At 44.8% G+C, this 21,232-nt stretch overlaps 1 protein-coding gene and 1 long non-coding RNA gene across 2 annotated transcripts in view; one reads left to right on the top strand and one right to left on the bottom strand.

Annotated features, from left to right (window-relative positions):
- Nucleotides 1–6,383: 6,383 nt before the first annotated feature.
- LOC118577202 lies at nt 6,384–14,905 on the bottom strand. The gene is made up of 3 exons (XR_004944180.1): nt 14,388–14,905; nt 6,608–6,691; nt 6,384–6,448 (listed from the first exon to the last, which is right to left on the bottom strand). It is a non-coding gene; the product is annotated as an uncharacterized LOC118577202 (long non-coding RNA).
- A 2,446-nt stretch (nt 14,906–17,351) lies between these two features.
- Fbxo10 (F-box protein 10) overlaps nt 17,352–21,232 on the top strand; it is a 50,765-nt gene continuing 46,884 nt past the window's right edge. Inside the window, exon 1 of the mRNA XM_036178986.1 lies at nt 17,352–17,458. The gene's annotated coding sequence lies outside the window, so the exon portion shown is untranslated. The remainder of the gene's footprint in view (nt 17,459–21,232) is intronic.

The raw sequence follows: 21,232 nt of genomic DNA, 5'->3' as shown, positions 1-21,232 counted from the left end.
AGTTTTTTTTTTTCCAATTTGGATCTGTCTTTGTTGCATATTTGTAATCTTTTTTAAAAATTTTTTATTTTTTATTTTTTTTGAATGAGCAAAACTTAAACTCGCCATGAGGCTTAGTTCATGGAATGCTGGTAGAGCTCACTCTGGCAGAGCTTGCTGGGAGACTCGTCTGTGTATCTCAACAGACATGAGACTAGAAAGCCGAGTTTGGCTCCGTTTTTTGTGTTTAGAAACTTTTTAAAGCTTTCTCAGGTCTTATGTGGATGTAGGTGCCAGATGTTTGGGTACCATTTGTAGGTGGAGTTTTCTTGTCCCAGCAGCCACTCCCAAATAAATGACACGGAGACTTAATATTAATTATATAATTGCTTGGCCAGTAGCTCAGGCTTGTTACTAGCTTAACTCTTATATTTTAAATTAATCCATTTCCATCTCTTTACTTGCTGTCATGTGGCTCATGGCTTGTTACCTCATTTTGTACATGTCCTACTTCTCTACACCTGCCCCGAGACTCCTCAGACCCTGCCCTCAGACTCTGCCCTTCTTCCTTCCAACACTCTTTCTGCCCAGAAAATCCTGCCTAGCTGTTGGCTAACCAGCTTTTTATTAACAATGAGAGCAATACATATTTACAGTGTACAAAGATTGTTCCACAGCATGTCTCCACTGTTTCCTCAGTACAGGGTACACATTCCTTAGATTTTCCATAACTTTACTTCTCTATGAGGTCTTTGTCGAAAGGGGTTTTCTCAGCAAAGCATTATTAACTCTTTTGTAGACAACAGGGTATTTCAGTTTGTGAAGACACAAGCCTTCACACGTCTGTGCATTACTCTTTTTTTTTTTTGTCTTTCGAGACAGGGTTTCTTTGTGTAGCTTTGCGCCTTTCCTGGATCTCACTCTGTAGACCAGGCTGGCCTCGAACTCACAAAGATCCGCCTGGCTCTGCCTCCTGAGTGCTGGGATTAAAGGCGTGTGCCACCACCGCCTGGCCGCATTACTCTAAATTTTATGTTACACTTTAACAATTAAAAATTACAGCTGGGGTGGTAGTGGTACTGCTGGAGAGATAACTCATCAGTTTAAAGCACTTGCTGCTTGCAGAGGGTCTGGGTTTGGTGTCTGGCATTCACATCAGGTGTTCACATCAGGCTATTAACTCCAATTCCAGAATACCTAGCACCCTCTTCTGGTCTCCACTGGTACCTGTGTGAAGATGGTGCATAAACATAAACTCAGATACACAGATCCACATGAACTAAATCTTAAAAAAAAATTAGTCTCTGCTGTATGTATACTCCATCTTCCTCCTTCCCTGCTTTATCTTTATCAATATCATTGAGTATAATTTTTCTTGTTAATTGTATGTCTCCCCTCACTAAAAATATGCTCTATGAGAGTAGAAGTTTCTGTCTACTGTGTTCACTACTGTATCCCAGACCTACATTTGTTGAATAAAGGAATGAGGGGATGGGGAGTGAGCAGGGTTAGAGAGATGATTCAGGAGTTTAGAGCACTTGTTACTCTTGCAGAGGACTTGGGTTCAATTCCCAGCATACACGTGGTGGTTCCCAACCATCTCTAACTCCAGGTCAGAGTAACCAATGCCCTCTTCTGACCTCTGCAGGCACCAAGCATGAATATGTTGTACATACATACATATATACATACATAAAATGAATAAATCTAAAATAAAAAAAAATGAAAGTGCAGAAGCATGAAAGTCAGATGACCATAAGAAGCATCTCAGAGGATGCTGATGGCAGGGTTAAGATCTGTCATGACTTTGCAGTCTCTGGAGATGGAGTTTTTCCTCCAGCTCTGCTGCCCAGAGGCAAACCTATAGAAGGCGAGTTGATGCAGCCATGATTGAGGCTGTGATGAGTGGATGACATGAATGGACAGAGACAGAGCACCTAAGGTAAAGCTCAAGTCATCTACACTGTGTGAGGAGGGAAAGCAGGGAGCTAATGGCCAGGAAGGAACTGACTCAGTCCTGCTTGGGCAGCTGCAAAAGCAAGGCCCAATGGGCAGGTAGGTGAAGACCCTTTATACCCTGAGTGAAAACCTTCAGTACAGAGAAAAGTTTCTGTTCTGAGAAAGGCAGGGCCCATTCATTGTTTGGTTTCTCACAGAGAGAAGAGTTGTTTGAGGCAGTTACCAAGAGAAACAGTATGTTAGAATCTATTGGGTTCACAACTGAGTGTGTATGTGGCAATTTAGATAGGACTTATCTGACCTACCACTAAAACTATGCTGTTCATTTAGCAACTGTTTCATATAACCAAGAGCCTGATTTTATGGGACTGTGCTGGAGCAGTGGGGAGATATAACACAGCAGTGTGAGCTTCCATGGGGCTTTTCTTTTGTCTTTGCATGGTGCGGTGTACATATGTATACATGATTATGCAGGTGCACAGACCTATACCAACCCAGAGCAGGGTGTCAGGTGTCTTTCTCTCTCTGTCTTGCTGTCTTGAGATGAGATCTTTCACTGAACACGTTTTCTGCTGCAGCATGTGCAGCTATTCCCAGATTGTTCTGTGAGTGCTGGGGATTTGAACTCAGGTCCTCATGATTGCAAAGCAAGCATTCTTTCCCACTGAGCTATTTTCCCCAGGTTTCTCTGATGCTTTACTTACTGAAACTCAAGTGGCATTGCTTTTAATTATTTAATCCATGGGAAACAAGTACTATATGATCAGATGATTGCTGGGATAATCTTCACTGTGTGAAGATTTGATTCTGTCCTTCCTCGCCTGCCTAAGGCACCTTCTGACTGGTTTAATAAAGAGCTGAATGGCCAATAGCTAGGCAGGAGAGGATAGGTGGGACTTCTGGGAGAGATAGGAACTCTGGGAAAGAATCTGAGGTGTGGGAGATTCGCCAGACAGACTCAGAGGAAGTTAGACCATATATGGTACTGAGGAGAGGTAACGAGCCATGTGGCAGAATGTAGATTTGCATAAATGAGTTAATTTAAGCTCTAAGAGCTAGGTGGGAACAAGCCTAAGCTAAGGCCAAGCTTTCATAATTAATAAAAAGTCTCAGTGTCATTATTTGGGAGCTGGCAGTCCAAAGAAAGATGATAAAGATAGTGGAGAAAAAGTTTTGGGAGTGCAGCAGATAAGAATAAAAACTCAAAGTGGTCGCTCATTGATAACTCATTTCACATTGGCTCCTTCCCAGTCCCATGTGAAAATAGCATAGCAGATTTCATTTTCCATTCACTTGGTTGTTTTTTGAGGTTGGTTTATGTATCCTAGGTTGGTTTCAACCCCTCTCTGTAACCATGGAAGATGATCTTGAACTTCAGATTCTCTTGTTTCTTCCCCCTCCCAAATGCTAGGATTACTGGCATATGCTACTGCACCTTGATTTGGCAGAGCTGGGGATAGAACTCAGGTCTTCCTAAGCAAGCACTTTACAAACTGAGCTGCAGCCCCAGCCTTGTCTATTTTAACTATTCGTTTTTCTTTGTTGAAAAACTCTATTGCAAATGTACCTTTGCTGTGACCTACCTAGCGGAGCTTCTGATCACATCCTATGGATAATAAATAGGCACCAGAGGCCATATACCTGCAAGTCAAAGACTACCTACACAGAGGGAGTTGGAGGGGTGATTATACACTGGTACACCGGGTGGTAAGCTTCCCATGAGAGGAGAGGTTCAAGTCAATAAAGAAAACAGCACCTGTACTGTTACGTAAGTTTCAGACGTCATGTGCTGAGGTGCCTTCCAAAACAAACCACACGCTGACGTCACCTGGGGAGCATTGAACAAAAGGCCTATCGAAGCAGAATCGCTGTGGATGAGACCCAGAAATCTGTCTTTCATAAGCATTTAAGTGATCTCATTGGCTCAGGGTCTGCTCTGGATAACTGATACATTTATATTAACTTACGATCCTTTCAAGTTATAAAATTACATGACTGTTCAGGACTGGGAAGCAGCAGGAAGAATGTTAGTGGTTGTGGATTTCATGTGTAAAATCGCAGCATTGCTGGACAGGGCTGCAAACACCCGTACTTCCAGCATGTGATAGACAGAGGCTGCTGGGGGTTCCTGCATGTTTGAGGTCAGCCTGAGCTGCATCGCAAGACCCTCTCTCAAAATAAAAAGGTCCTCTGCTCTGGCAGATGCTTCAGGACTAGCCATCTGGCCACAGGTGAGTGGGGTGGTTAATGCTGGAGGACCAGGAACCAGGCTTCCGGAGGACTGACTGCAGGTGCATGGCCTGCAGATCTATCTTAGGTGCTTGAGAAGCTGGGAATTTTTGTTGTTGTTGTTGTTGTTTGTCTGTTTAGGCGGGGTCTTTCTACACAGCCCTGGCTATCCTGGAACTCACCATGTAGACCAGGCTAGCTGTGGTCAAAGTCACAGAAATCTGCCTGCCTCTGCCACCTGAATGCTGGGATTAAAGGTGTGCACCACCGTGCTTGGCTGAAAAGCTGTTTGTTTCTAATACATCTCTTTATTGTGTGTGTGCGCGCGCACACTCGAGTGCAAACACTTGTGGAGGTGAGAAGACAACTTTGTGGAGTTGGCTTTCTCCTTCCACCACCACGTGGGTCCAGCTGAACTCAGAACCTCAGGATTGTGAGCAAGCACGGGGACCCGCTGAACCATCTTGCAGGCTCTGGAGAGCTGTTTGTACACAGGAGGGGGACTGTCTTTTCAAAGAGTAATTCTCTAAAAAGGCAGAGTAGGAGCACCATAGTGAAGCTAAGAAGAAGGGTGCCGTCCTGAGTCCACAGCAGTGACCAAGACAGGCCGGATTGGGGGCAGTCTTTCACTTGAAGTTAATGCGTATACTCTGGGAGAGGGCTGGGTGCAGTAAAAACACTTGCCATTGTCTTTTCCCTGTTTCCAAAAACTAAGTTCTGTCCCTCATTTCTCTGTTACATCTTAACGAAAGGATCGAGTAAACGACAACTTGAATTAAAGGGGAAAAATACTGACTTTGTGGGTGCAGCCTGACATCCAGGTATCAAAAGCCATCACTTAATGGGATGCTTCACATTCACAAGTATTTCTCTCATTGCCTGCTGTACACCAAGCATCAATAGGTAGGAGGATGACTGAGCGAACTCAGCCATTGACTTAGGGTTTCTATTGCTCTGGAGAGACACCATGACCACGGCAACTCTTATAAAGGAAAACATTTAATTGTGTCTGGCTTACAATTTCAGAGGTTCAGTCCATTATCATCATGGAGGGAAACAGGGCAGTGTGCAGGCAGACTTGGTGCTGGGGAAGGAGCCCAGAGTTTTATATCTGGATCAGCAGGAAGCAGGAAGAGAGAGGGAGTCACTGGACTTGGCTTGAGCATCTGAAACCTTAAAGCCCACCCCCAGTGACACACTTCCTAAAGTGCCACTCCCTATGAGTCTGTAGAGGCCATTCTCCTTCAAACCACCACAGTCGTGGCCTCGACCTTAACAGGCTTGTAAGGCGGAGAGAGGGCTCAGTGGTTAAGAGTAATTACTGCTCTTGCAGAGGACCAATATTTGATTCCCAGAACTCACAATGATGCTCACAACCGAATTACTCCAGTGCCAAGGGAATGACATTTTCTGGCTACAGGCTCCTGCATGCATGGTTGCACATAAATTCACATGGGCAAACACACACAGATAATACATTTTTTTTATAAAGAGAGGCATATGCCACGCTTTTAATCCTAACACTTGAGAGGCAGAGGCCTGTAGGCGTATCACTGTGAACTCAAGGCTACATAGTGAGACACTGTCCCAAAAAACAAAAAAGAAAGAAATGTTTCATGGAGTCCAGCAGACATTAATTATATCACCACCCCCATCACTTCATTGCTGATTACCTCATTATGTAAATACCTGTGAGAACCAAGTGCAAGCAGGTAGGAGAGCTGGGACCCTCTTTGGTTGGGAAAGAAGCCGAGAAAGCTCTGTGCAGAAGATACAGCAAATGTGAGCCCTTAGCACTTTGCCAGAGAAAGAAAGGAGAGCGCTTGAGAAAACTGAGCCAGTGGTTTCTGAGGAGACAGGAGGCAGTGTGGCTGAGGCCAACTGTGGAGTAGAAGAGCAGGAAGCCCCCAAGGCCTTCAGAAGTACACTGATTCCTGTTTACATGCTTCACTCTCAAGTAGAGTCCGTGCTGACATCTGCTGGCTGGTGTGTGCACTGCAGTTCCAGATTCCACCGTACAAGAATCCACAGTAAACCATCACCAGGCTGGCTTCAAACTCACAGAGATGCACCTGCCTCTGCCTTCTGAGCGCTGGCATTAAAGGCATGCGCCGCTGCCCCCGCCGCCGCCACCACCACTACCACCCGACTCATGGGCCTTTCTATTAAAGACTGTAATAATAAATTTGAAATGAAACAGTCTTTCAGGCCAGTGAGATGGCTTGAGAGTGAAGAAGGCACATGCCGCCAAGCCTGAAGACCAGAGTTCCACCTCCAGGGCCTGAATGGTGAAGGAGAGAACCGACTCCTGGTGGTTGTCCTCTGACCTCCCACCACACACCACAGCACCCCCCCCCCCCCCACACACACCACATACACATACAAACACAAAAACATGAGAAGGGAAACAAAGTTAAAAATCACCATACTCTTCCCCTACCTGCTTTGTGGCCTTCCCTGGAGTCTAAGTAATTGCTGCTTCCATGTTTTCAGGATTTAAGTCTGCTTGTATGGTGCCAGCTGTCTGCATTAGTACAAATTCACAAAACATAGAAGCCACATGTAAAGGTTGCATGGACTTGCTAGGAAAGCCTTAGAACAATTAAAAAAGCATTCACACAGCTTGTCTTTTGTGTAAGAATGTGTGTGCAGGGTCTGGAGAGATGGCTCAGTGGTTAATAGTGCTTTGTGCTCTTGCAATGGACTGGAGTCCAGATCCCAGAACCCACATCGATGGCTCACAACCACCTTTCGTTCCAGCTTCAGGGAGCTGACAACACTCTGGCCTCCAGAATACCTATACACACAGACTCATAAATAAAATAAAATCTTTTTTTAAAAGGTATTTGCACAGCAAGCACGTGTATGTGGTTTGTGTATACTTGCATGCTTGTGCACACGTGAATACAGGCCTGAAGGTGAAATGGGATGTCTTCTTCAATCGCTCTCCTCATAGGTTGAGGCAGAGTCTCACTAGTGTTTGGACTAGTTCTGCTAGCCAGCTTGCTCAGGAGAGTCTGCACTCTTGGGCAGCAAATGCTTCACCTCCAGAGCTACCCTCCCAACCCACCTTTTAATCCTCCAGAGCTACCCTCCCAACCTAATCCTCCAGAGCTACCCTCCCAACCCACCTTTTAATCCTCCAGAGCTACCCTCCCAACCCACCTTTTAATCCTCCAGAGCTACCCTCCCAACCTAATCCTCCAGAGCTACCCTCCCAACCCACCTTTTAGTCTGATATAATGTTCTTAAATTGTCTCTTTAGAATAAAACATGAATTAGAGAGGGCTCAGTGGTTGACTGCATTTACTGCTCTTGCAGAGGACCCAGGTTTGTTTCCGTGGACCCATGTCCTACTGTTCACAACCAATCTCACTCCAGTTCCAGTGAAATCCAAAAGTGCCCTCTTCTGGACTCCACGGGCAACTGCATGTGTGCACATGCCCACTTACATATTCACACGCCCATAATTAAAACAATAAACCTTTAGAAATAAAACATGGAAGGCCTGGCATGGTGGCACACACATTTAATCCCAGCACTCAGGAGGCAGAGGCAGGCGGATCTCTGTGAGTTTGAGGCCAGCCTGGTCTACAGAGTGAGTTCCAGGACAGCCAGGGCTGTTATATGAAGAAACCCTGTCTTAGAGAAAAAAAAAGAAAGAAAGAAAAAAAGAGAGAGAGGAACTTGGAGAGCTGCCAAGCTGCATATTGATGCAGAAGTTCACCCCCAGTGGCATGTGGGAGCCTTTCAGAGACATTATGACTGGTATTACATCAAGTAATAACGTGGAAAGGCATCATCTCGGGGATTAACATGGTGCCAGCAGCCTACGTGGTTTTCAGCTACTGCATTTCTTACAAGGAACTCAAACATGATCTGCGATGAAAGTACCACTGAAAAAGGAAGGATCCCTAAGGAGGGCACTGCACACCTGAGCATAACCGCCTGCCCCACTCCTGGCCATGGAGAATTCAACTGTGGCTGAATCTTCATAGCCTAAGAACTAGTGTCCAATAAAAGGTGACTTACTGGTTCATGTTTAAAAAAAAAAAAAGAGTTGGGCTGTGGTGGTGCACTCCTTTAATCCCAGCACTCGGGAGGCAGAGCCAGACGGATCTCTGTGAGTTTGGGGCCAGCCTGGTCTACACAGCAAGTTCCAAACAGCTAGGGCTACACAGAGAAACCCTGTCTAAGAAAACAAAAACAAAATCAAAAGACAAACAAACCAGACACAGACTAACAAGATGGATGCAAAAACAGGATCCATCCTTCTGCTGCTTTCAAGAAACACACCTTCACATCAAGGGTAGACATCACCTCAGGATAAAGGGATGGAAAAAGATATTCCAAGCAAATGGACCTAAGAAATAGGCTGGTTGTAGCCATTTTAATATCTGACAAAATAGACATCAACCAAAACTAATCAGAAGCGATAGGGAAGGACACTACATACTCATCAAGAGAAAGACCCACCAAGAGGACATTTGCAATTATTAACATCTGTGCACCAAACACCCAAGTTCATAAAAGAAATCTTACTACAGCTTAAATCACATGCTGACCCTCACACACCGACAGTGGGAGACTTCAGTACCCCATTTTCACCAACAGACAGGTCATCCAGACAAAAACTAAATACAGAAATGTTGGAGCTAACAGATGTAATAAACCAAATGGACCTAACATATTTACAGAATATTTCACCCAAACACCAAAGAATGTATGTATCTTCTTCTCAGCACCTCATGGAACTTTCTCCAAAATTGACCACATACTCAGACACAAAGCAAGTCCCAATAGATATGAGAACATTGAAACACCCCGCTTCCTATCTGAACCCATTGATTAAAGCTGGATATCAATAAGAACAGAAACAGAAAGTTTGTAAACTCATGGAAACTGAACAAAACTCACTACTGGATGAAAAATGGATCAGGACAGGAATTAGGAAAGAAATTAATGTGCTGGATAGTTTTATGTCAACTTGACACAGCTAAAGTCATCTGAAAGGAGAGAACCTCAATTGAGAAAATGCCTCCAGAAGATCTGGCTGTAAGACATTTTCTTAATTAGAGACTGATGGGCCCAGCCCATTGTGCATAGAGCCATCCCTAGGTGAGTGGTTCTGGGTTCTATAAGAAAGCAGGCTGAGCAAGCCATGAGGAGCAAGCCAGTAAGCAGCACCCCTCCATGGACTCTGCATCAGCTCCTGCCTCCAGGTTCCTGCCCTGTTTGAGTTGTTGCCTTGACTACCTTCAATGATGAAGAGTGACAGGGAAATGTCAATCAGATAAACCCTCCCTCCCCCAAGTTGCTTGGGCCATGGTGTTTCATCACAGCAATAGTAACCCTGACTAAGTCAATTAGAGACTTTCTATATTCCCCAAATTATGGGACACAATGAAGGCAGTTCTAAGAGAAAAGTTCATTCATTAAGTATCTACATTAAAAAGATAATTGGGGAGATCTCCTACTAGCAATTTAACAGCACACCCGAAAACTCTAGAACAAGAAGAAATCACACCCCAAAGGAGAAGACAACAAGAAATAATCAAATCCATGGCCGAATCAATAAAACAGAAACAAACAAAAACAACACAAACAATCAATGAAACACACAATTGGTTCTTTGAGAAAAACAATAATCCCAACAATGAAAGAAAATTACAGACCAATTTCCCTCATGAACATAGATGTGAAAATTCTCAATAAAATACTTGCAAACTAAATGCAAGAACATATCAAAAAGATCACCCACCATGATCAAGTAGATTCATCCCAGAGATGCAGGGATGGTTAAACATTCATAAATTGATAAATGTAATCCACCATATAAACAAACTCAAAGACAAAAACCACATGATCATTTTATTGGATGCAGAAAAAGCCTTTGACAAAATCCATTACTCCTTGATTATAAAAGTCCTGGAGAGCTTAGGTACACTAAGGGCATACATCAACAAAGGCAGCTTACAGCAGGCCCGGAGACAACATCAACTTGAATGGAGACAAACTTAAAGCAATTCCACCAAAATCAGGAACAAGACAAGGCTGTCTACTATCTCCGTATCTATTCAATATAGTACAATACAAATAGGAAAGGAAGAAGTTAAAGTTTTTCTGGGTTTTTTTTTGGGGGGGGTTCGAGACAGGGTTTCTCTGTGTAGCTTTGCACCTTTCCTGGATCTCGAGCTGTAGACCAGGCTGGCCTCGAACTCACAGAGATCCGCCTGGCTCTGCCTCTGAGTGCTGGGATTAAAGGCATGCGCCACCACTGCCCGGCTTAAAGTATCTTTATTTGCCGATGATATGATAACATAAGTGATCCTAAAAATTCCACTGGGAAGCTCTTCCAGCCGATAAACTCTTTTAGCAAAGTGGCTGCATACAAAATTAACTCACAAAAATCGGTAGTCCTCCTATAGACAAAGGACAAACAGACTGAGAAAGAAATCAAGGAAACAACAGCTTTCACCATAGCTTCAAATAATATAAAATATCTTGGTGTAACTCTAATCAAGCAAGGGAAATACTGGTATGACAAAATTTTCTAGTCATTAAAGAAAGACACTGAAGAATATATCAGAAGATGGAAAGATCTCCCATACTCATGGATAGGTAAGATTAACACAGTAAAAATAGTCATCCTACCAGAAGCAATCTACAGATTCAATGCAATCCCCATCAAATTCTAACACAGTTCTTCATAGATCCTGAAAGAACAACTTTCAGCTTAATATGGGAACAGAAAAAAAAAAAAAAAAAAAAAAAACAGGATAGCTAAAACAATCCTGAATAATAAAAGAACTGCTGAAAGTATCACTATCCCTGGTTCCAAGTTTTACTATAGAGCTATAATAATAAAAACAGCGTGTTAATCAATGGAATTACATTAAAGGCCTAGACATAAATCCACACACCTATGGGCACCTGATTTTTGACAAAGAAGCCAGAAAAACAAACAAACAAACAAACAAACAAAAAAACAGACAAACTGGGAAAAAGATAGTGTCTTTAACAAATGCTTCTGGTCAAACTGGATGGTAGCATGTAGAAGAATCCAAATAGATCTATACTTATCACCCTGCACAAAACTCAACTCCAAGTGGATCAAAGACTACAACAAAAAAATCAGGTACACTGAAGCTGGTAGAAGAGAAAGCAGGAGTCAGGCAGTAGTAGCACATGCCTTTAATCCCAGCACTTGAGAGGCAGAGGCAGGTGGATTTCTGAGTTTGAGGCCAGCCTAATCTATAGAGAAGTTCCAGGACAGCCAGGGGCTACACAGAGAAATCCTGTCTCTGGAAGAAAGAAAGAAAGAAAGAAAGAAAGAAAGAAAGAAAGAAAGAAAGAAAGAAAGAAAAAAAGAAAGAAAGAAAAAAGAAAGAAAGAAAAGAAAGAAAAGAAAGAAAAGAAAAAGGAAGAGATAAATAAAAAGAAAAGAAAGTAGAAATAGCCTTGAACTCATTAGCACAGAAAAAGACTTTCTGACCAGAACCCTGTTAGCACAGGGACTAAGACTAAGATCAACAATTAATAAATGAGACCTCATGAAACTGAGAAGCTTCTGTATGGGAAAGGACACTGTCATTTAGGCAAAGCAGCAACCTACAGAATGGGAAAATATCTTTACCAACTACACATCTGATAGAGGACTAACATCCAAAATATATATAAAGAACTAAAAAAAACCCCTAGACATTAAAAAAACAAATAATCGGGGTTGGGGATTTAGCTTAGTGGTAGAGTGCTTGCCTAGCAAGCGCAAGGCCCTGGGTTCTATTCTCAGCTCAAAAAAAAAAAAAATCCAATTAAAGTATGGTGTACAAAATTAAACAGAATTCTCAAATGAAGAAACTCAAATGGCTAGAAATAAAGAAATGTTCAACATCCTTAGCCTTCAAGAAAATGCAAATCAAAACTACTTTGAGATTTCATCTTAACCCAGTCAGAATGGCTAAGGTCAATAAAACAAGTGGCAGCTCATACTGGCAAGGATATGGAGTAAGGGGAACACTTATCCGTGTTGGTGAGAAGCAAACTTGTACAGCCACTACAGAAATCACTGTGGTGGTTCCTCAGGAAGATGGGAATCAATCTACCTCAAGATCCAGCTCTGCAACCCTTGGGTATATACCCAAAGGACACTTTATCCTACCACAAGGACATTTGTTCAACCATGTTCATCGATACTCTATTCATAATATCCAGAAACCATAAACAACCATAGAACCACTGAGTGTAGGTATGGAGTAAGGGACTAAGTGTGATAGATCTCCCTAGGAAAGGGAAAGAGAATAGATAGTTATGGATCATGGGGTGGGGGACTGGAATTGGAGGATCAAGTAGTGATGGGGACAGGAGAAGGGAAACAAGGGGAAAGACAGCAAAAATTAAGGCCATTTGAGGGGTAGTATGAAAACTTAATTATGAAGGCAAACTAAATGACATTGACAAATAATGGGGAGATAGAATCCCAGCTGGCCATCTCTTGTCACCAAATGAAGCTTTGAGTATTGGGATTGGATTACATCTAATTGAGTTGTTGGCCAAAGGGGTCCATGGGAATCCCCAAACAACTCAGGATGTTGCCAAGACTATAGGTTGCTCTTCACAAACTGACAGCAAGCCCATTGCTGAAGACAACATCAACACAGCTCATCGAACACGGAAGAGTCAAACTGGTGCCTACATAAAGCCTTTCCTCTTACATTCTAGTAGCTTTGATACAGAAAGGTACTTTGCATGCTACCAAAAGAGAAATGTAAACATCAAGTCAGCCACAAACCCTTTGATATACAATGGTGTTCTGCCTGCAAAATATACTAGGGCAATAGTGGCACAAAGCTTGTGGGAGTAACCAACCAATAACTGATTTGACTTAAGGTCCACTCCATGAGATGAAACCCATACCTGACACTGCTTGGGTGACCAAGAACCAGAAACTAGATAGCCCAGGGACCTAAGGTAAAACCAAATACTACTGGTCTTAAAAAATGTAGTGATAAAATGACTTCTAGTGATATTCTGTTACGCTTTATAGATCAGTGCCTTGCTCAGCCACCAGAGAAGCTTCCTTTGGCAGCAGATGGGAACAAATACAGAGACCTACACACAGACATTATTTGAGAGTGAAAGACCTTGGAACACTCAGCCCTAAAAGGAATGTGTACACCAAATCCCTCCCCTTAGGGCTCAGAGAACCCCTTAGATGAGGATGTGGAGAGTGTAAGAGGCAGAGGGGATGCACCAAGGAAACAAGGCCCTCTAAACTAACACGATCAAAGCTCATGTGAACTCACAGAGGCTGAGGCAGCATGCACAGGGCCTGCACAGGTCTGTTCCGGGTCCTCCGCATACATATTATGGCCTTCAGCTTACTGATTTTTGGGGATGTCTGAGTGTATGAACAAGTGGGTCTCTGGTTCTTTTTTGTGTGTTTGTTGTTCAACTCTGATGTGGTAGTTTTTGTTTTATCTTATTATATTTTATTTTGTTGTTATCCCTTAGGGGGGAAAAGCCTCTTTTTTTCTAATGAAAGACAGAAGGGAGTAGATCCAGGTGGGAGGGGAGGCAGGAAGGAAGTGGGAGGAATAGGGGAGGGGAAAATGTGATCAGGATATATTATATGAGAGTAAGTTATTTTCAATAAAAGGAGGAAAGGAGAAAAATAAAGGTGGAGAGGGATAGAGAAAGATGCTCAATGGTGACCTCTGCCCCCCATACACATGCACACACATGCACAAATAAACATGCACAAATATCACACACACACAGAGAGAAAGAAGAAAATCACAGAGCAGATGCATGTGTCTGCCTTTGAAACTGGATGTTCCACTGACAGCCGCCTCCCTGTGCAGCCACTCAAAATGTTTATTTAAATCTTCCATAAAAATTCAGTTAAGAAACTGATACAAGAGCTGTCAATATATAATGTAAATATTGTGGATTGTTGGAACACGGAGCTATGAGTGTGGAAAGAACACTAGAATCTGGAGTTCACAGTCCTGGGTAACAGCTTCAGTGTTTTAATATAAATTATGTGAGTCTGAATTTTTAGTTGTAAACATCAAAATCCAATTTTGGCAGTAGTAAGGAAAATATTTCATTAAAAAGATAAAGGGAATTTCAGGATCACCAGAGAATCAGGTTTCCTGGGAGACCGGGCAACTGGAACATCTCTGTTTGTCTGTTGACCATTAGGTACCACCACTTACTCAGGGATGCAAGCTCACAGCTTTCACGGCGCCCAATGAGGCTTCACATCAAGTTGCTGACAACGTTCCAGAGATGTTGTTATATAGCATGTGGGTCTCACTTCTGTAGCGGGAATATTTATTTGTAAAATTAGAATTACATGGAAAGACAAAGTATCGGAGTCTTCACCTCCCCAACAAAACACATGGTTTGCTTCTCAACAAGCTCATCGGTGACAAACCCCCAAACGCAGGAAGAAAGCTGAGATCTGCGGACGGCCAAAAAAGATGACAGCTGCTGTGTTTTGGGACAAGTGACTGTTCCGGAGTCTAATCTTCCCATACAGAAAAGGTTCAGATGGCTGAGGAGACTGCATATTCACTTTTCCATTTGCCACAAATACGAATTACGTGCCAGGCTGCTAAGATGAGCAGGCCCACTCTAGTCAAATGAAGAAGAGTCAGGTGACAGAAGGGGAGAGCATGGTGTACACCGTGAGGTGGAAGGCTGTCCTAGAGAGCTTGGGGCAGGAAAACAGGAGCAACCAATGCCTGACAAATGTTGCTCTTGTGCACCGACATATACGCAGCCAAATCACCCCCCCACACAAAATAAAACAAATAAACCTTAACTAAAACACCACCGTCTTGACATGTAAAACCCCTCGTGTGGCATGTGGCACCTGTAGCACTAATGAAGGGGACAGACAGCATGCTGTGGTAGACAGCCACCAGACAGATGTATACTGTGGTAGACAGCCACCAGACAGATGTATACTGTGGTAGACAGCCACCAGACACTGTTCTCCTTTGGAAGTCCTGACTCTTTTACAGAAATGCCAAAATAAACAATAATGTTTGATGGCACAAATCCAGGAACTCGGGATTTTAATTGCTTATTGAAATTCATATCCAGCCTGCTGGTTTCATACAATGGGGGCACTTTTCAAAGGATTAGACATGTGATGGGTTTACCAGTCATCAAAAGCGAGCAACATCACCAAGTTTATTGTAATGTGAGTTCACCCCGTTCTGCGCTGGACGTCTTGACCTAAGCATGGCCTTTTCACCTCACCTGTGGACGACAGCTCTCAGTCTTGAAATTGTTTGTTGTTTGTACGGCTTGGTGTTTTGTTTAGGCTTTAAATAAATAAGTAGTTGAGGGCTGGGTTGTCGGTGAAGGGGAGAGCCCTTGCCCAGCATCTGCAAGCCCCTGAATTTGTTCCAACCACTACATAAAACAAATAAAAACCCCTACAGCTACATGGTAATGTAGGCCTCACCCCATCATGCCAAATTCATCGTATAGTAGTAATAGATGGAATTCATTTTAACAGACTATTTTTTTTTTTTTTTTTTTTTTTTTGTAGACCTAGGAGTTGGCAGAGGTCAGGGAGACTACAGGGGTCTGGTGTAAGAACTTCTCAACATTCGGGTGAGTTAGGTTTCTGCACTTGACAGTCTCTTCTGTAATTCAGAGGTCTGAGTCCAGATGCTTTAAAAACATTCTTAAAATTATTTTATGTGTATGTGTGCTTTCTCTCTATGTGAATGTTTATGCACCATATGTGTGCCTGGTATCCTAGGAGACCAGAAGAGGGCATCTGATCCTCCCTGGAACTCAGGTTATGGAAGGTAAGGAATGATCTTATGAACGTTGAGAATCAAACTTGGGTCGTCTGCAAGAGCAGACGCTGGGCTGTCTCTCCTGCCCACCTCCCAGCTGCTTTTTAACACCAGTCACCTTGGCGCTACAAAGGCACCACAACTTTAAGAAGTTCAAAACTGAATTATTGATTCTTCCCTTCTATCCATGTTCCCCTTACAACACACTCCCAGAGCTGTGGTAGTCCGTCAAGCTAGAAGACTAGATTCCCCCTAGCTTTTCCACAACAACCCAAATTTGACTCTACTACAAAACCGTCTCAGATCTGTGTGTCCCTATATCCACTACCAGTACTCAATCCGATTTCTTGTCTTTTCACTCCAGAGTAGCAGTGTCAAAACACCCACATTCTCCACCCCTTCAATGTCTTCCATGTACATAAAGGGAAACCTTTATCATGCCTTATGAAATACTAATGACCTCTAATACCCGTTGATCTAAGACAGGGGAGGTAGTTGTGGAGGGGGGGAGAGTGTGCAGCACATGGCTGCACAGTCAGCTTAGCAGTTAGGAGGTGTATTGCAAAGGATCCATTTGGCGGCTCAAGGCTCACAACGTCTGTACTCCAGTTCCAGCAGATCCAACTCCCTCTTCTGGCTTCCAGTAGCTCCTGCAAGCGCAGGGTGCACATAAACTCGGGAGCACACTCATACACATAAAAAAAAAAAAAAATGTTGTTAAACACACACACACACACACACACACACACACACACACACACACCACTTTGTATTTCTCTAAGGAGCAATCTTGCCTCCCGTGGCTCATGAGCCTTCTCACACAGACTTTCCCTGCCCTTTTCCATATGGCTACTCCCATCACGTCCCTCAACCCACGTACTGCACATACTTTTAAATACACATGGACTTAAATAGCGCCTCATGTTTACCATCTCCACTAGAGAATGGATTTCAGAACAGGAGCCATCACAGCTCTGTTCTCTCGGGCCCATAACTAGTAGCTGGAGCAACAACTACTACACATCATTTACATACATCCCGCATTGCTATACCAAGAGCTTTCCCGTGGCTCCAAGGTTCCTCCTGACTTCTAGCCAGGGTCAGTCTGTTTGCAGGGTGAACCCAGCTCCTATGTGCTCATCCGCGTGGAGCTGTTAGGCTAACAGTGCAGGGAAGGATCCGCGTTGACCCCCTGGGATCTTCCTGCAGTTCTCACCCACGGGTCGCTATTCCTGCCCCCTTGGGCGGCCACGATCGCCCTCCGCCAAGCCCCGCTAGCTCCGCCTCCCCTCCGGGCTCCGGGCCGCGCGCTCACTGCCGAGCTCCACCCCCGCGTCACGTGACAGCCGTCGGGGGTGGGGCTCGCGGCGAAGTCGGTCTTCCTGGCGGCGCGGCGCCGCAGTCCTCGGGCAGCCCTGCGGCTTCCAGGGCGTCGCGGCCGCGGCCCCGCAGCGCCGCTCCTTGAGGTAAGAGCGCGGGTTCCTCGACGTACCCCAGCGGCTTAGCCCGCTCGTGCTCCAGGCCTCCGGCCTCTCGCTCCTGCCGCGGGGCCAAGCCTGTGGCTGAGGTGCGGGGGCCCGGCCTGGGGCTGTGCGGGGGTGGGAGAGGGCTTGGCCGCCCGGGAGCTCCGGGAGAGCCGAGCCTTGTCCGCCTCCCCTCCTCCCGGCCCCCCGGGCCACCCGCGGTCGCCTCCAGCCCCAGGCTTTGCGAGTATGCAAGAGAATTAATTCTACTTTGCGGTGTGCAGCCTTCACGTGGGGATGCAGGAGTGAGTGTGCAGTCGCGCACCCAGTGGGTCTGGTTTTAGCAAGTAGCGGAGACTCGGTTTCTAAAATCTTTGAAGGAAGAGGGATAACCCCTGCCGGGCCTCCCTCCTGCACCGAAGAACTGATGGCAAAGCCATTTGGTGAGCCAGAACTCTGGAGTTGGTTTTAGTTCCATCACCCACTAGCCAGGCAACCTTGAGCCACGTCGATGGCGCCTCTGTTGAAAGTAGGGATGAGTACTTCGGCCAGAGGCCGCTGTGAGGATTGAGTGTGAAGAGACCACAGTGCGGGCCAGAGGGCTCCTTAGAGAGTGCTCTCAGTATGAGCATTATTAAAATAGCAAGCTAGAGAGGGCTCCAAGAGAGACGTCGTTCTTGCAGTAAGCACAGCGTCCACTGTGTATGTGATCCTGAAAACAGTGAGGTTTTTGGCTGTAGAACCCTCTCCCCTTTCCCAGGCCCCCTTTGCCTTCTGGTTCACATTGGCATGGGAACCTGTTGTTCCTACCGAATGAGTCAGGCAGGATGGGAACGCTCATTTACTTGAGCAGATGGGTATCAGATTCCCTCTGAGGGGAAAGAAAACTGCCAGGCATGTGCTCCCACCAAAAAAAGCACAGTAGAGTGATTGACTGTCTACTGGAAGATGCCTGGGAGCCCATGGAATCCAACTGTCTGCTGCACATAAAGGAACTGGACCCAGAACGAGGCCAGGACTTTGATTTTGCTCAAACTTCAACACTGTTGGCGCTGGGTAGTAGAAAGAATGCATGTGCTTTCCTGTGTTCGTTTATTGGGGCTGCATGTTTGTGCATCTCCAAGAAACTGGATGGAGAGAAAGCTCTGAACCAGGCAATGGTGTCTGCCCCCGTGAAACTGTTTCCATAGCTGACTGTTAGTTTGAGGTTATATAAAAGTCTATTTTGTGCACGTGTGTGTGTGTGTGTGTGTGTGTGTGTGTGTGTCCGTGTGTCCCTCTGCTGAGTCTCAGTATGTTTTAGGATAACAATAAGTTCCAGCTCCCAGAGAGCTTGCCTCATAGCAGCTGGCCCCAGGGGACCAGCACAACAGAGAGGCTTGAATTGCTTCATGAACCTTGTCAGGTCTCCAGCCCTGGTGGAAGCTCGATGAGATTTTGAGTCTGAAGAAAATGGTACTTTGTTGAAGCTTTAGGAAAAGGATTTCCTCAAGCCTAGAACGCTGCATTTCTTTGTTTCTCTGGTTTCTGGCCTCTTATTGTTTTTAGATATCTAAAGAGAGCAGCCTTCACCATGGTGCCTTCATTTGGTTTCCATGGTTATCAGGGGAATTACATTTTCATGATAGCACCAGTAGCTGTGGAGCTGTGTGGCCAAGCAGCAGTCTCTCACCCATTGAGCCCTGCTTCCTGGTTTGTTTTGTTTTCAGTTGTAGTGCAGACGTGGTCCCCCTTTTCTCTGGTCCTTCATTGCATCCTTCCCTTTAACGAGTGGCAGTGTGAAGAGGGATGGGAATAAGAACAGAGAAAATAGAGACAGACCTTGGCCTGAGAAATCGGAGAATCCTTTTTTGGCCTAACCCATTGCTGCTGCTGCTGCTGCTGCTGCAGTGCTGTGCCTTAAAACTGAGGGCGTTGGCTGGTGGGTGTCAGTGGCAGGTCAGTGAACCTCTAGAAAGGTGTAAATGGGGAGCCAGCAAGAGCTCTCCTAGGCAGAGTTACAGCACCCTGGTCAACAAAGAACACCTCACCTGCTTTTCAAAGGAGATGTGGAAGAAACTTGTTCCTTTAACGGGCCGCAGTCACACAGGGACACTGGACAGCACAGTGGCCAGTGGCATTTTCTTCTTCGAGTTTGCCTTAATGCATGAGCCATCTCCTCTTGAGTCACCTGCCATGGTGCTGTGTGTGAACGAGCTGCTGCTTTCCCTTTTAGCTCACATGATAGGATTGTCAGCAAAAGGGGGCTAGAGAAACACCTGTTTGGGATCTGTCTCTTTCAGCTTCAATGTTTAACCGGTGTGTCTCATTTCTCAAGTTGGGCACTAGTGCAGTCACACATTTCTTTGTTTTTTCAAGTATCTCCCAAGTCTTCCAAAGCCCTCATTAGTAAGGATTCTAAGCTCTGTAGAGGCTTCTGTAGCCCAAAGAGGTCCTTTCAGAGGAGAGAGAGCAGTGAGCGAGCGAGCGAGCGATGCACCCAGATTGTTCTCTCTGACGGCTACGTGGTGTCACCGTGGAAGAGTTTCCTTGCACAGTTCAAGGATGTGTGGTAATTCCTGCTCAGTGCCCTTTAGGGACCAGCTCCACACCAGCAACGTCCCCTGCTTGGACTCTGAGGTTAGAGCTTTTTTTAGGTCACGCTCACGTGCTTAGCTTTGTGTTTCCCAAAGCACCACTTGTTGGGCCTTGCATTGAGTCTGCTGCTAGGCTGGCTTTTTCTAGCCTTCTGGAGTCACTGTTGACTGCTGAGATCCTCCTTTTTTCAAGCCTTTTATCGGAATTTAAGGGGCTTCCCTAAGCTTAACCCAAGTCCCTTTAGTAAGCTGGTTCCACTTTATCACCAGGGTTTTTCCTAAGCAAAGATTCTCAGGAATGGCAGATTTCAGGAAGATGCCATCCTAGGCCTTTGGGCACCTCTTCAGTCTTGTTTTTCCAAGTGTAAGAGGGGTGGGTCCTTGGGTGATTCTTGGCAAAGGCTACGTCTGTTCCCAGGTGACTGTTTCCACCTGCAGTCCTAAGAGGTTAGGTAGTTGCAAACATCCGCTATTTAAGCTGGGGTGGTGCATGCTTGCAGTCCCAAGGTGTAGGCAGGAGGGTCAGGGGTTTAGGTCCACCTAGGCTACATGAGACTTTACTTAAAGAAAAATGAAGAGAAATAGGCTTTACTGAAAGTAAAAATGTATTTGGTATATATTTGGAATTTGGAAAGCAAGGTTTCAAATTAAAAACAAAGGACTGTGGTTGGCAGTGTGATACTGTAGCTCTTGAAAGGCTGAGGCAGGCGGATTGCTTGGACCTAGAAGTTAGAGTCAGTGTGGCAAGATCTCAACTCAGAAACAAACAAAAAGCTGTTTACAGTTGTTTTGTTTTTAATGACAGTTTTTGTGTTCTCAATTTTTCTAAGAATCAGTGTATTTTATTTTGTTACCTTTGTTTTGGATGTTGTTGTTGTTGTTTTTTACTCGTAAAGATAAAATATACAGATGGGGCCCACAAATGCATAGTTTAGCAAATACTTATGGGGGAAAGGACAATGTAAAGACTGTAACCTCAAGAAATGGAGCATAGCGCCTCCTTCGGACTCCAGCCTGAGCAGCTGTCCTCTTGACCGTAGATGAACATCATCTCTGTTCCATTGTTTGTGTGCGCGTCCCTACACGGTACCATTTAGTTAAACTAGTTTAACTTCATCCCTGTGAGATTACCCTGTCTGCATCGTGGGTTTTGCTTCTTTTGCTCGGTGTATCTCTTGGCATGTGTGCGTGTGGTAGCCTC

The sequence above is a fragment of the Onychomys torridus genome, chromosome 2 (assembly GCF_903995425.1).
Source record: "Onychomys torridus chromosome 2, mOncTor1.1, whole genome shotgun sequence".
Taxonomy (NCBI): Eukaryota; Metazoa; Chordata; class Mammalia; order Rodentia; family Cricetidae; genus Onychomys; species Onychomys torridus.
The sequence above is the reverse complement of the archived record's forward strand: the minus strand, read 5'-3'. Positions and strand labels throughout refer to the sequence as shown.